We start from the raw sequence: 13868 nt of genomic DNA on the forward strand, positions 1-13868 counted from the left end.
GGTCACAGAGTCGAACACAACTGAAGCGACTTAGCATGCATGCACCACAAACAGAAAATTAAGAAAGGAAAGCCAAGTGGTATGTTTTTTAGATGAAGGCTGGGAGAGCGAATAGGATCTCAAAGGAAAAGGACGACAGGGTTGAGAAAAGAATAAGATCAAAGAGCCACTTTTTAAGGTGGGGCGGGGGGCAGGTGGCGAAGGCATGGTCAGAAGTAGAAGGGGATATGGACTGGTTCAGTAGGATCTTGTCTGATGAGAAATAAACATCAGTCATTGAATCTGATGATCAGAAGATGATGCACAATCTTTGGGGAAGTTAATTTAGTAGTGGAATGAGGATGAAGCCAGACTCTTTAGGAAAAAGAAAGCCCTGGATGAACATGGTCAGAGCCTTCTATGAACAAGGTGGGCAGTACTGGCAGAGCTGTCAGTCTGGCTGGTCAATAGAAGAAAATCCACCACACTCCATGACTTCTGCCCCTAAAGAAGACCAAGCAGTGATCTCTTGTAGTTTCGCGCATGTTTGGGCTTCCCTTAGGAGCACTCCAGAATATAAACAGAAGAAACGGTTTTCAAGAAGTTCCAATTTACAATTAAGAATGAGAGCCATGTTTACTATGATACATTTGCTTGTGAATTTCCACCCTGACCTCAGCTATCAGGCCTGAAGCATTCACACCCAGGTGCAGAGGCTGTGGAGGCAGCTGGCGCCTTGTGCTCCTGTAAGGCTGCCAGGGTCCTTGGATCAGGAGTGGAGATAACCTAATAGAAGCTGGCACAAGCAACCACAGCCTGGAAGGAACTTCTTTTCCTTCTTGGTTTTTGTTTAGCCCAAACAGCAAAGCTTTAAGTCAAATGCCATCTAGGCAACAATCATGACTCAGTAAATAAACTTATTAGTTCCAATTTACATTATTCCTTCATAAGGCATTCTCATATTTTTGGTTATGTGGTTATGATTTTCATTTCTATCTCATGTATTTTTTTATTGTTTGGGTTATTGAAAACTCTTTGGAGAAGATTTTATTATAGGAGGAATCACATCAACACCACGTGGAAATCACAGATAAAATTAATCACACTCTGGAGACTATGAAGATAACAAGATAATTAACTAGATCATATTCACATTGCCATGGTCAACTGAACACTGAATCCTGATGTCAATTACTGAATTATTTTAGGGATTACTATGTCAAAACCATTTTCATAAATTACTTTTTCCCTAACTTTGGTATGATTACATTTGCAATTTTAGTATTAAAACTAAATTTTTCATTAGACTTAAACTTTAATTCTTTTCTCCTACTAGCCATCACACAGAAGTAGGATTCTATAAATTTTCGCTTTTTTATGCATAATGCAGGAGACCTGGGTTTGATCCTTGGGTTGGGAAGATCCCCTGGTGAAGGGAATGGCTACCCACTCCAGTATTCTTGCCTGGAGAATTCCATGGGCAGAGGAGCCTGGCAGGCTATAGTGCATGGAGTCACAAAGAGTTGGACATGACTGAGCAACCAACACACACACACACACTCTCACACCCTCCCATTATGAGGCCCAAGAACTAGAAGACTCCACTGTCTGTGCTGTGTGCCACACCCTGATCCTGTCTGTCAAGGAGATGTCTTAGGACAAGCCTGGACCAGAGCTAACAGGAGCAGATAGAAGACAGAGGGCATTCTAAGTGCTTATACTAATTGCCTTTTTCTAAAATACCCTTATTTGATTTTCTTAACTTTTTGATGGATGTACAAGTGAGACATGAAGAAGATAGATTTAACATTTTCTTAATATAAAATGAAAAGAGTTGAGAATAGGATATGACATTTTACCATGAATAACATCATTAGAGTTTACTGTTGCAAAGAAAAATGTTCAGAGTTCAGATATGGGTAAAACAATTGCCTCTGGCTTTTGAAGAATTGAGAATCTAAGGGCCTACCCAGGGCAAATCAGTAAAAAAAAAGAGCCATAGAAATCTATGTCATGATTAGGAAAAATTCAGCTTTAAATAAGCTAAAAGAAAAGGAACACAGTTTCTTCTTTCAGTGGGAGAGATATGTGGCTGGTAATCATAACCGTGGACTTCCCCAGTGGCCCAGAGGTTAAAGAATCTGCCTGCAATGCAGGAGTTGCAGGTTCGATCCCTGAGTTGGGAAGATCTCCTGGAGGAGGGCAGGGCTACCCACTCCAGTATTCTTGCCTGGGAAATCCCATGGATGGAGGAGCCTGGCATGGCACTACAGCCATGGTGTCACAAAGAGTCGGACACGACTGAGCAACGGAGCACATGTGCAGTCATAGCTGTGCCGCTCAGTCAACCAAGTGTACTGAGCGCCTACTGGGTGCTAGTGGTCTAGGCACTGGGAATGCAGTAGTGGAAGATCTCTGCCCTCGCAGAGTGTAACATACATTCCTCTGTTATTCCTTCTGGGTGCCAGGCTCTGGGAACACAGAGGAGGATGTTTCTCAGCCTTAATATCGCAGTTTCAGAGGTGGAGGAACTTATAAACACTCAAGTAAGTGCAATAATATAATGTACTAAAGACAGAAACCATTAGTCATTGGAGGGAGACATTTATTTAACAGTGTATTTTCTGGATGCTCAGAAAATACATCTGATACAGGACTTTAATGTAACTCTTGTTTTTTTTTTTCAGTTTTTGAGATTGGCCAGTAGCCCTATGGCCTAAGGAAGTTGTTAGAACATCTCTGCTGGACTTCTGTTTATGCTTCCCATTGGCTCCTGTTGTTTCCGCCATTCTGAATCAATTCATTCTTTTTTTTTTTTCTGTGTTTAAAGGTACCTTCTGGGAACAACAGAGAACTCAGTTTTATTGACCCCTCTTGATTAGTGCAAGATTTTCCTGTCCTTTGGTGTGGGCATACCAAATAAAAAGCATCTTTTAATAACAATGCTGGAACAAAGATTGGTTTGGTGGGTTGTTTTGTATGCAGTCAAGGTGCTAATTACTGCCAGGAGAAAAGCTAGTCAATTTCACCACAATCTATTCTTCCTTACCGGGTCACGTGCTTTTGGTCACACAGCCATCACCAATCTTTTTAGCTAGACATATATGTCTGCCAGAATTGTATCCAGTATGTATCAAAGGAAGAAAGAAGTATCATAACATGGCTCATTCTAATCTTTTTTTTTATGGACTTCAAACAATTCCTTTCAACAGTGTTTGATCTCTTTTTTTGGTAAAGTTCCATAAACCAAATAAAAATACGATTCTAATTTTACATAAGGCATTTGTAGCTATTCCTTAGTCCTCACAATTATTTTAGAAAACAAACATGTGTCTTGGTTACGAGAAACAGCTGCCACCTGAAAAGGAGGAGCCTGGTGCTGATTTTTGCTCTTGGAGTCAGATCAAGGTTTCCATTCTTTTCCCAATAACTTTCCTCATTGGATTAAAATGGCGTGATAGGAACCATTCCCTGATAAATAATGATGTCTTCCATTACTGTTTTATTATTGTGCTGGTAGAAACAAAAACTTCATTTGGTCAGGGTTATGTTCTGCTTTTCCTTTTATAAAGGATTGGGATTTAAATATCAGGTCTCTTGGCCTTTTGCACCGAATGAGCAAATGTAATGACATACAAAACTCTTGGGCCTTAGCCACAAGTCAACACAGTGTACCAAATGACCCTACTGGTCATTCCTTTTTTTCACCACCAGTGTATGGGGAGTTAAGAATGTCATTGACACAGAAGCAGACATACAATCCAGCAGCTTTCTACGGAGCTACATGGTGAAACATTTGCCAGAAATGTAAAATAGTGAGAAGTTCCTTGCTTTTTTTTCTTTTAGAAAATGTAGTTATTTTTCATAAAAGTATGTTTATGCATGATAACACCCAATGGATTTGCATTGTGCTTAATGAAATTAATTAAAACTTTTTTAATGTGGACCATTTTCAAAGTCTTTAATGACTTCATTACAATATTGTTTCTGTTTTGTTTTTTTGGCTATGAGGCATGTGAGATCTTAGCTCCCCATCCAGGGATTAAACCTGCACCCCCTTCATTGGAAGACAAAGTCTTAACCACCAGGCTGCTAGGGAAGTCCCATGTATTTTAAAATAAGGCTATAAATTCAGCTTTTAAAAATTTCTCAATTAAATTAATTAAATTAAATTAATTAATTAAATTAATTAAATTAAATTAATTAATTAAATTAATTTTTAATACAGTGAATATAAAAAGATATAGCCTACATAAACAAAAAGCCTTTGAGATCTTCAATAAATTTTCAGAGCATATTTTGGAGCATGAAGCGGCCATAGGGCCAAAAAGTATAGCATTTCTTTTCTACAGTGTATTACAGGAAAAATCAGGAAAAAGATTTTTTTTTTTTTAAGTGCAGAAAATCAGGAGGCCTCATTGCCTAGTATTATGTAAAATCTACGTAAGGCAACTGGAACCCTGGTTGGAATGTCATTCTGGTGTTTGTATTGGGAGTTCATGACTTCTTGCTAAGGTATAATTCAGATTATAGAGCTATCAATGTATAATTCAGGAAAATAATTTAAGTGAGTTTCTGTAGCATAGTGTAAAGTTGTAGAAATCAGAGGCAGAATGCCTGAGTTTGAATCCTCCCTTCACCATATACTACTTGTGTGATCACTGAACAGATTGTTTTATTTCGTCAGTTCTCAGTGTCTTCATTTGTAAAATAGAAATACGAATATTCCTTGAGGTATTGTTGAGCTGAGTGGCTACAGGAATTGGATGAAATAGTACATGTGAATGAACGGTGATTGCATCAGAATCATCATTCACCAAATACTGTCCAGTATTTTGTTTCTTCCTGTCCAATACCTCTCCCACTTATTATGTTCCTTTCATTGCTTTCAGTTTCTAACATTTTAGTTGATAACTGAATTGATAAAAATAATGCTCTCTAATTTTTAATTGCTGAAATAGTTTTATGATGCATTCTCAATGGGCATGTACATATACTACGGAAAGATTTTAGGGTATCAGTAACTAATGCTTCAGGGCTTCCCTGGTGGCTCAGTGGTGAAGAATCCACTTGCCAATGCAGGGGACACAAGTTCAATCTCTAGTCCAGAAAGATCCCCTGGAGAAGGAAATGGCAACCCACTCCAGTATTCTTGCCTGGGATTTGGAAATCCCATGGACAGAGGAGCCTGGCAGGCTACAGTTCATGGGGTTGGAAGAGTTGGACATGACTTAGTGACTAAAAAACAACTAATGCTTCAGGCAAACAAACCTGGAAATTTCCAACCTGCTGATTCCAATAGAACAACATCATGTAAAATAGTCTTAGAGAAGTAGCGCGCCCACGCCAACTTAATAAGCCGAGAGACCATGCTTAATGCTTAAATCTGTAATTTTTTTTAACGTTCATAAATCTTTGCAAATAGGTTAGGGCCTTGAGACATTTTTCTTGGGTTAGGCAGCTTTTGGAAACAATCCAGGATTTATAATACCAGAAGAGGAACATTCTTCAACAGTGGCAAGGATGAAAAGATTAACATAGCAAATAGGGATTTTGTAAAGAAGGTTTTTTTATGTCGGGATTTACATTAAACAAACTAGCCATGTGTTTACCATCTTCTGTCTTTACTCTTAGAGTCTCTTTACTCCTTTTACTCCTCCTGGCCTAGTGTCCTCACGTTGGCAGAATCAGACATCTTGATTTTAAGAAATACACACTTTGCCTTACTGTACACCAGAGGATGTGTATCAGGTGAGAAACAATCCAAGGGAACACCTTTGGTAAAACTGACCTTTTAGAGAAGGGACATGTGGACACAGCGGGGAAAGGGAAGGACGGGATGAACTGGGAGAGAAGCATTGACACATATACGCAACCACGTGTAAAGTAGGTAACTAGTGGGAAGCTGCTGGATAACGCAGGGCGTTCAGCCTGGGTACCAGTGTGATAACCTAGAGGGGTGGGGGTTTCAGTGGGGGTGGGAGGGAGGCTCAGGAGAGAGGGGGGTATATGTATATTCATGGTGATTTACACAACATTGTAAATCAGTTATCATCTAATTAAAACTAAAATGTTCGATGAAACCTCAAGAGAAAAAACCCACCAAAACTGACCTGTTGACATGAGTCCTTCAATTTGTTTTACTTTGTAGAATTTGCCCACAACCAGCCTTTTACGCATAAAAAACTTCTGCTACTTTACAGGAATGAGAGAAGACTGTGATTCTGTGTATTGTGAGAACTCATTTGGCTTCAGAGATTCCTGGTAAAACTTGGTAAAGTTCCTTCCACACACAGGTTGCATTTGTACCCATGCAATCCCATAAAGACAAAAGGAGTTCTTAATAAAGCAGGCTGGCTGCCCAGACATTGTGGGCTAAATGTAGGGATAGACAGACATGTATTATTTTATGTTATTAATATATTGGGCTTCCCTGGTGGCTCAGTGGTAAAGAATCTGCCTGCCAGTGCAAGAGCCCTGAGCCAGGAATATCTCCTGGAGAAGGAAATGGCAACCTGCTCCAGTATTCTTGCCTGAGAAATCCCATGGACAGAGAAGCCTGGCGGGCTACAGTCCATGGGGTAGCAAAGAGTCAGACATGAGTTAGCAATTGAACAACATTAATATATTAGAAGGTAAAATGAGTCCAGGTACATTTTTAAAAGAGTTCTGTGCCTCAATCCATCACTCATAAGTGAATTTAGGCATTAGACCACTCCTAGATTTCTAAGGAGAAAAATAAGAGAGTATCCCCAAATCATCTCTACTGATGTTATAAATCTGCATTCTTGAGGATCAGTTTCCTTGCCTTAGATTTAACAGGAGTTTGGTCTTCCTACCGACTAGTTGGTGGTAAAGTACGATCAAATCATATGAGATTTATTATATAAGCTTTCTTCTAAGGATGCTAAAATGTTTTTTTATTGTTAATTGATTATCCCACAGAAGTATGGTTTTTAAAATTCCTTTCACTTGAACCATATCCCTTGCTTTTATTTCCTGATGTTTAGCTGTTTAATTCACATCTGTCATCTGCTTCTTACTCCTGTTTTGTATTTTGTTTCCTGTTTGTGTTTCTTTGCCTTTGATCATTTCTCTGCCCTCCTTTCATATTCATCTATTTATACTCCTTCTAATTTTGTCATCTATTTTTATACCCTAAGTCCTGGCCAGACTTCTTTTTTCTTCTCCTCTAATCTAACCATTAAGAGATTATTTAGTGGTAGTTAGGTTAGCTACCGAATGGCATTACAAAGACAATTTTAAATGTTTTCCTCTGACTTAGGAAGGACAGAGGTATGGTTTAAGATTGGGAAAATATTAGAAATAGTTTCACTTGAGTGTCAGTGGAAGAAAACTACTTTCAGAATATGAATAATGGTGACTTTCTAATTTTGTAACATTTCTCAGTCGTGTAAGTATTTGAATCTTGACATTCATTTTATATTCAAGTTCAATAGGCAAATAACCAAAGCTTATTCCTAAAGAATTTGTATTCCTAGTAACTAATGAGTATTCACTAAATGTTTGAACTGAACTGAATTGTTTGTTAAAGTAAGAAAAGAAATTCCACAGGGTCAGTCTTCAAGTATATACTCTATGAGCACTCTAGTTCTAGATTCAATTGCAAATACTTGGACGCAAATGGAATGATTAATGGCTCTCATTGCATAAACAAATAAGCTAGGAATGCTAACTATCACTTTAGGTACTTGTCTTAAAACCTATGAAAGTAATGACCTGAAACACTCTGCTGAAACTTTCTTATTTGGCTGTTGTTTATATGTTACATCAAATGAATTAAAAAACACTTTCCTTGGTTATGGCTTCCTGATTACAAAGTATTAAGGTGTTTTGTTTAAAATATTTAAATATATAGTTTTCAACCCCTGTTAACACAAAGCTCTCCGAAATGGTTTTAAGTAAATTTATTTTTAAAATGTCCATGGTCTTAGGAAATTTCTTTTCTAGGATGCAATTATAGCAAGTCCTTTGCCACTGAAAATGAGGGGCTGAGATAGATGTTTTATATAAAAGCATTAACATTGTTATTTGCATGCCTTGTATCAGAAAGTGTTCAATCAGAGAAGGAACAGCAGTAAGAGATGTGTATTAAGACATGTACTGCAAGGAATTGGCTTATGTAGTCCTGGGGATGGTAGACAAGTCCCATATTGACAGGCGGGCTGTCAGGACAGGCAGGCTAGAACTCTGGAGCTGAAGATGCTGTCTACCAGTTGAGTTTCTTCTTTACCTAAGCCTCATCTCTCCTCTTAAAGGCCTTTCAACTGATGGAATCAGGCCGACCCAAATTATTTACTTAATGTCGACTTATTTGAACTTGAATTACATCAGCAACTAAATGATTGCTTGATTGAATAATTGGGCATTGTAGCTTAGCCAAGTAGACCCATCAAAAGACCATTATACCCAGAAACTCTTCAGTTTACTTTTAATAACCTTCCTCTTATTTATTGCTTTTAGTGTGGTTTTTTTTTTGTCCTTTTGCCTTTTATAATACTATATTTTATGGATTTTAAAATGTGATGTTTCCATCAAAAGGGCTTATTTTTCTCAATTAAGTTGTTGAAAGCTTCCTTATTCTGCTCATAATACTATATTTCAGCAAAATAGCATAATCATTATTTCAGAATACATTCTAAGTCTCTACTGAAGCCTTGTCCATTAGAAATAAATACAGTCAGTGACTTCTTTCTTGAGATTTATAACAAGAAAAATGTGAATATAAATATATACCTAAAGTTAATAAAATTTATCTCATATTTTTCTAAAAGGCCCTACATATATATTTAGAGTAATGAAGAAAGACTTGTATCCATTATATGCTTCTAAGAAGCATCTGGAGCTTATATTGTAAGTGGCCATCTAAAATCATTCTGTCCTCAGCCTACATTGAATATTTATGACATAGAGATGTAGGCTCAAGATATTTGGGGATTTACAGAGTAACTGGAAAGACAGATCAAAATGGAAAGATGAATAAGAATAAAATCAAAGATTCATGCAAATAATTACATGTAAATAAGTCTAAGGACAATTCTTGTGTCAGTATGAGGTTGCATTTGGAGTCATGGTAAGAAATAAATAGCATACTAGTAAGTGATTCAAGGAATTCCCAAGTGGCACTGTGGTAAAGAAGCTGCCTGCAATGCAGGAGGTATGGGTTCGATCCCTGGGTCAGAAAGATCCCCTGGAGAAGGAAATGGCAACCTACTCCAGTATTCTTGCCTGGGAAATCCCATGGTAGAGGAACCTGATGGGTTACAATCCATGTGGTCGCAGAGTTGGACATGACTTAGTGACTAAACCACCATCACCTCTAAGTGATGCAAACACACAGAGATGTTTTGTTTGTTTTCATCTACAAAACATGCCATCATCTTAGCCAGTTAGAGGGCATTTATAATAAGATGATTGTATCTACTAACGGTGAGAATTATCCAAGGGCAGAAGGTCAAAATAGCTTCCCCAAATCAACTGTCTGCTAAGAACATTACGAATGTCAGGATGAAAGTCTCCTACACCAATAGCATTTGTACCATAGTTCATTTAAGATCAGCCAGTCTCAGGGATTTGCGTAGAAATTCAGACATTCTTACATGTCAACTATTTAATGGATTCTATGAGCACCGAAGAATTGATGCTTTTGAACTGTGGTGTTGGAGAAGACTCTTGAGAGTCCCTTGGACTGCAAGGAGATTCAACCAGTCCATTCTGAAGGAGATCAGCCCTGGGATTTCTTTGGAAGGAATGATGCTAAAGCTGAAACTCCAGTACTTTGGCCACCTCACGCGAAGAGTTGACTCACTGGAAAAGACTCTGATGCTGGGAGGGATTGGGGGCAGGAGGAGAAGGGGATGACAGAGGATGAGATGGCTGGGTGGCATCACTTACTGACCCGATGGACGTGAGTCTGAGTGAACTCCGGGAGTTGGTGATGGACAGGGAGGCCTGGCGTGCTGCGATTCATGGGGTGGCAAAGAGTTGGACACAACTGAGCTACTGAACTGAACTGAACTGATGATCTATTATAATTCAGGTAAGCACTGTTTTTATTAAGCAATTACTAACACCCCATGCTTCACAAATTATACTCTGTTCTGTCTTTAACTTGCCCCCAGCACACACACATACACACACACGTATTAGCCCCTATATGTGCTTCTCCCTCCATTTTCTACATGACTTCCTCATAGTCCCTGCATTTTATTCCTTACATAGCATTCTGCTGACATCTCATTTCTTTCTAAACCAAGCATTTACTGTAAAGTCTGTACAGAACATTGCTCTATTATATGAGTGTTATCAGTCAGTTCAGTTCAGTTCAGTCACTCAGTTGTGTCTGACTCTTCACGACCCCATGAAGCACAGCACGCCAGGCCTCCCTGTCCATCACCAACTCCCAGAGTTCACTCAGACTCACGTCCATCGAGTCAGTGATGCCATTCGACCATCTCATCCTCCGTCGTCCCCTTCTCCTCCTGCCCCCAGTCCCTCCCAGCATCAGAGTCTTTTCCAATGAGTCAACTCTTCGCATGAGGTGGCCAAAGTACTGGAGTTTCAGCTTTAGCATCATTCCCTCCAAAGAACACCCAGGGCTGATCTCCCTTGGAATGGACTGGTTGGATCTCCTTGCAGTCCAAGGGACTCTCAAGAGTCTTCTCCAACACCACAGTTCAAAAGCATCAATTCTTTGGCGCTCAGCCTTCTTCACAGTCCAACTCTCATATCCATACATGACCACAGGAAAAACCATAGCCTTGACTAGACGGACCTTTGTTGGCAAAGTAATGTCTCTGCTTTTCGATATGCTATCTGGTTGGTCATAACTTTCCTTCCAAGGAGTAAGCGTCTTTTAATTTCATGGCTGCAGTCACCATCTGCAGTGATTTTGGAGCCCCCAAAAATAAAGTCTGACACTGTTTCCACTGTTTCCCCATCTAATTCCCATGAAGTGATGGGACCGGATGCCATGATTTTCGTTTTCTGAGTGTTGAGCTTTAAGCCAACTTTTTCACTCTCCTCTTTCACTTTCATCAAGAGGCTCTTTAGTTCCTCTTCACTTTCTGCCATAAGGGTGGTGTCATCTGCATATCTGAGGTTATTGATATTTCTCCCGGCAATCTTGATTCCAGCTTGTGTTTCTTCCAGTCCAGCGTTTCTCATGATGTACTCTGCATAGAAGTTAAATAAGCAGGGTGACAATATACAGCCTTGACGTACTCCTTTTCCTATTTGGAACCAGTCTGTTGTTCCATGTCCAGTTCTAACTGTTGCTTCCTGACCTGCATATAGGTTTCTCAAGAGGCAGGTCAGGTGGTCTGGTATTCCCATCTCTTTCAGAATTTTCCACAGTTTATTGTGATCCACACAGTCAAAGGGTTTGGCATAGTCAATAAAGCAGAAATAGATGTTTTTCTGGAATTCTCTTGCTTTTTCCATGATCCAGCAGATGTTGGCAATTTGATCTCTGGTTCTTCTGCCTTTTCTAAAACCAGCTTGAACATCAGGAAGTTCACGGTTCACATATTGCTGAAGCCTGGCTTGGAGAACTTTGAGCATTACTTTACTAGCGTGTGAGATGAGTGCAATTGTGTGGTAGTTTGAGCATTCTTTGGCATTGCCCTTCTTTGGGATTGGAATGAAAACTGACCTTTTCCAGTCCTGTGGCCACTGCTGAGTTTTCCAAATTTGCTGGCATATTGAGTGCAACACTTTCACAGCATCATCTTTCAAGATTTGAAATAGCTCAACTGGAATTCCATCACCTCCACTAGCTTTGTTCATAGTGATGCTTTCTAAGGCCCACTTGATTTCACATTCCAGGATGTCTGGCTCTAGGTCAGTGATCACACCATCGTGATTATCTGGGTCATGAAGATCTTTTTTGTACAGTTCTTCTGTGTATTCTTGCCACCTCTTTTTAATATCTTCTGCTTCTGTTAGGTCCATACCATTTCTGTCCTTTATCGAGCCCATCTTTGCATGAAATGTTCCCTTGGTATCTCTAATTTTCTTGAAGAGATCTCTAGTCTTTCCCATTCTGTTGTTTTCCTCTATTTCTTTGCATTGTTCGCTGAAGAAGGCTTTCTTATCTCTTCTTGCTATTCTTTGGAACTCTGCATTCAGATGCTTATATCTTTGCTTTTCTCGTTTGCTTTTTGCTTCTCTTCTTTTCACAGCTATATGTAAGGCCTCCCCAGACAGCCATTTTTCTTTTTTGCATTTCTTTTCCATGGGGATGGTCTTGATCCCTGTCTCCTGTACAATGTCACGAACCTCAGTCCATAGTTTATCAGGCACTCTGTCTGTCAGATCTAGGCCCTTAAATCTATTTCTCGCTTCCACTGTATAATCATAAGGGATTTGATTTAGGTCATACCTGATTTAGGTCTAGTGGTTTTCCCTACTTTCTTCAATTTAAGTCTGAATTTGGTAATAAGGAGTTCATGGTCTGAGCCACAGTCAGCTCCTGGTCTTGTTTTTGTTGACTGTGTAGAGCTTCTCCATCTTTGGCTGCAAAGAATATAATCAATCTGATTTCGGTGTTGACCATCTGGTGATGTCCATGTGTAGTCTTCTCTTGTGTTGTTGGAAGAGGGTGTTTGCTATGACCAGTGGATTTTCTTGGCAAAACTCTATTAATCTTTCCCCTGCTTCATTCTGTATTCCAAGGCCAAATTTGCCTGTTACTCCAGGTGTTTCTTGACTTCCTACTTTTGCTACTACTTTATGGGTGTTATATTTGATATTAATTTTATTTGGTTTGGTGACTCATTCATATAAATATAGTTATATACATTCTTTCTCTGATAAAAAATACTTCATAAATGTTTTTAGTAATATTGGTGTTTCAGCATCTATTTCATGCTTAAAGTACTACTGTATTTCCAAGGGAACTGATCTTACAGAATTTATAATTAGCTTATGTATTGCTTGTGTATGTATTTAAACACGAGGATATAATGGAGGGATGAAAACTGAGTCCACTGGTTTTGATGTTTGGGTTATGTTTATTTCATAAATAATATTTTTCAAAAGCATGGTGTCCAATTGGCTTCATATAATATCTGGCAAAATAGACATTTATAATGGGCGAGTATGTATGCTTTCTCTGGAGGAGGGCATGGCAACCCACTCCAGTACTCTTGGCTGGAGAATCCCATGGACAGAGGAGCCTGGCGAGCTACAGTCCATGGGGTCACACAGAGTTGGACACAGCTGAGCATGTATGTATGTATGTATGAGCGGCAGCATATGTATGCTTTCGAACTGTGGTGCTGGATAAGACTCTTGAGAGTCCCTTGGACAGCAAGAAGATCAAACCAGTCAATCCTAAATGAAACCGACCTGAATATTCATTGGAAAGACTGAAGGTGAAGTTCTAATACTTTCACTATCTGAGGCAAAGAGCGGACTCATTGGACAAGACCCTGATTCTGGGAAAGATTGAGGGCAGGAAGAGAAGGGTGCAGCTGAGGGTGAGGTGGTTGGATGGCATCATCAACTTAATGGGCATGAGCCTGAGCAAACTCCGGGAGGTGGTGAAGGACAGGGAAGCCTTGCATGCTGTAGTCCACAGGATCGCAAAGAGTTGGAAATGACTTAGTGACTGAACAACAAATGTTTATAAACACAGGAATTTCTTCAATTTGAAAACATTTTCTTTAGCATACAAAACTAGGGCAGAGATATGGTTGCCAGGAACATTTATAGCTAGAAGACATCATTTATCTTTATCCCTCTGCCTAGAATACTTTCTTCTCACATTTCCTTCTGGCAAGTCCTTAATCATTCCAAAAGACACGAAAATATTACTTTTTCTGTTAAATAACCTATATTTCCCCTGAGATAGTCATATCTTTGCA

General features: G+C 39.2%; 1 long non-coding RNA gene across 1 annotated transcript; it reads left to right on the top strand.

The window, feature by feature from the left end:
• Positions 1-1608: 1608 nt before the first annotated feature.
• Positions 1609-3170, top strand: LOC132346713 (uncharacterized). Its single transcript, XR_009496626.1, has 3 exons — positions 1609-1690; positions 2448-2525; positions 2667-3170. It is a non-coding gene; the product is annotated as an uncharacterized lncRNA (long non-coding RNA).
• The last annotated feature ends 10698 nt before the right edge of the window (positions 3171-13868 follow it).

The sequence above is a fragment of the Bos taurus genome, chromosome 12 (genome assembly GCF_002263795.3).
Source record: "Bos taurus isolate L1 Dominette 01449 registration number 42190680 breed Hereford chromosome 12, ARS-UCD2.0, whole genome shotgun sequence".
NCBI lineage: Eukaryota > Metazoa > Chordata > Mammalia > Artiodactyla > Bovidae > Bos > Bos taurus.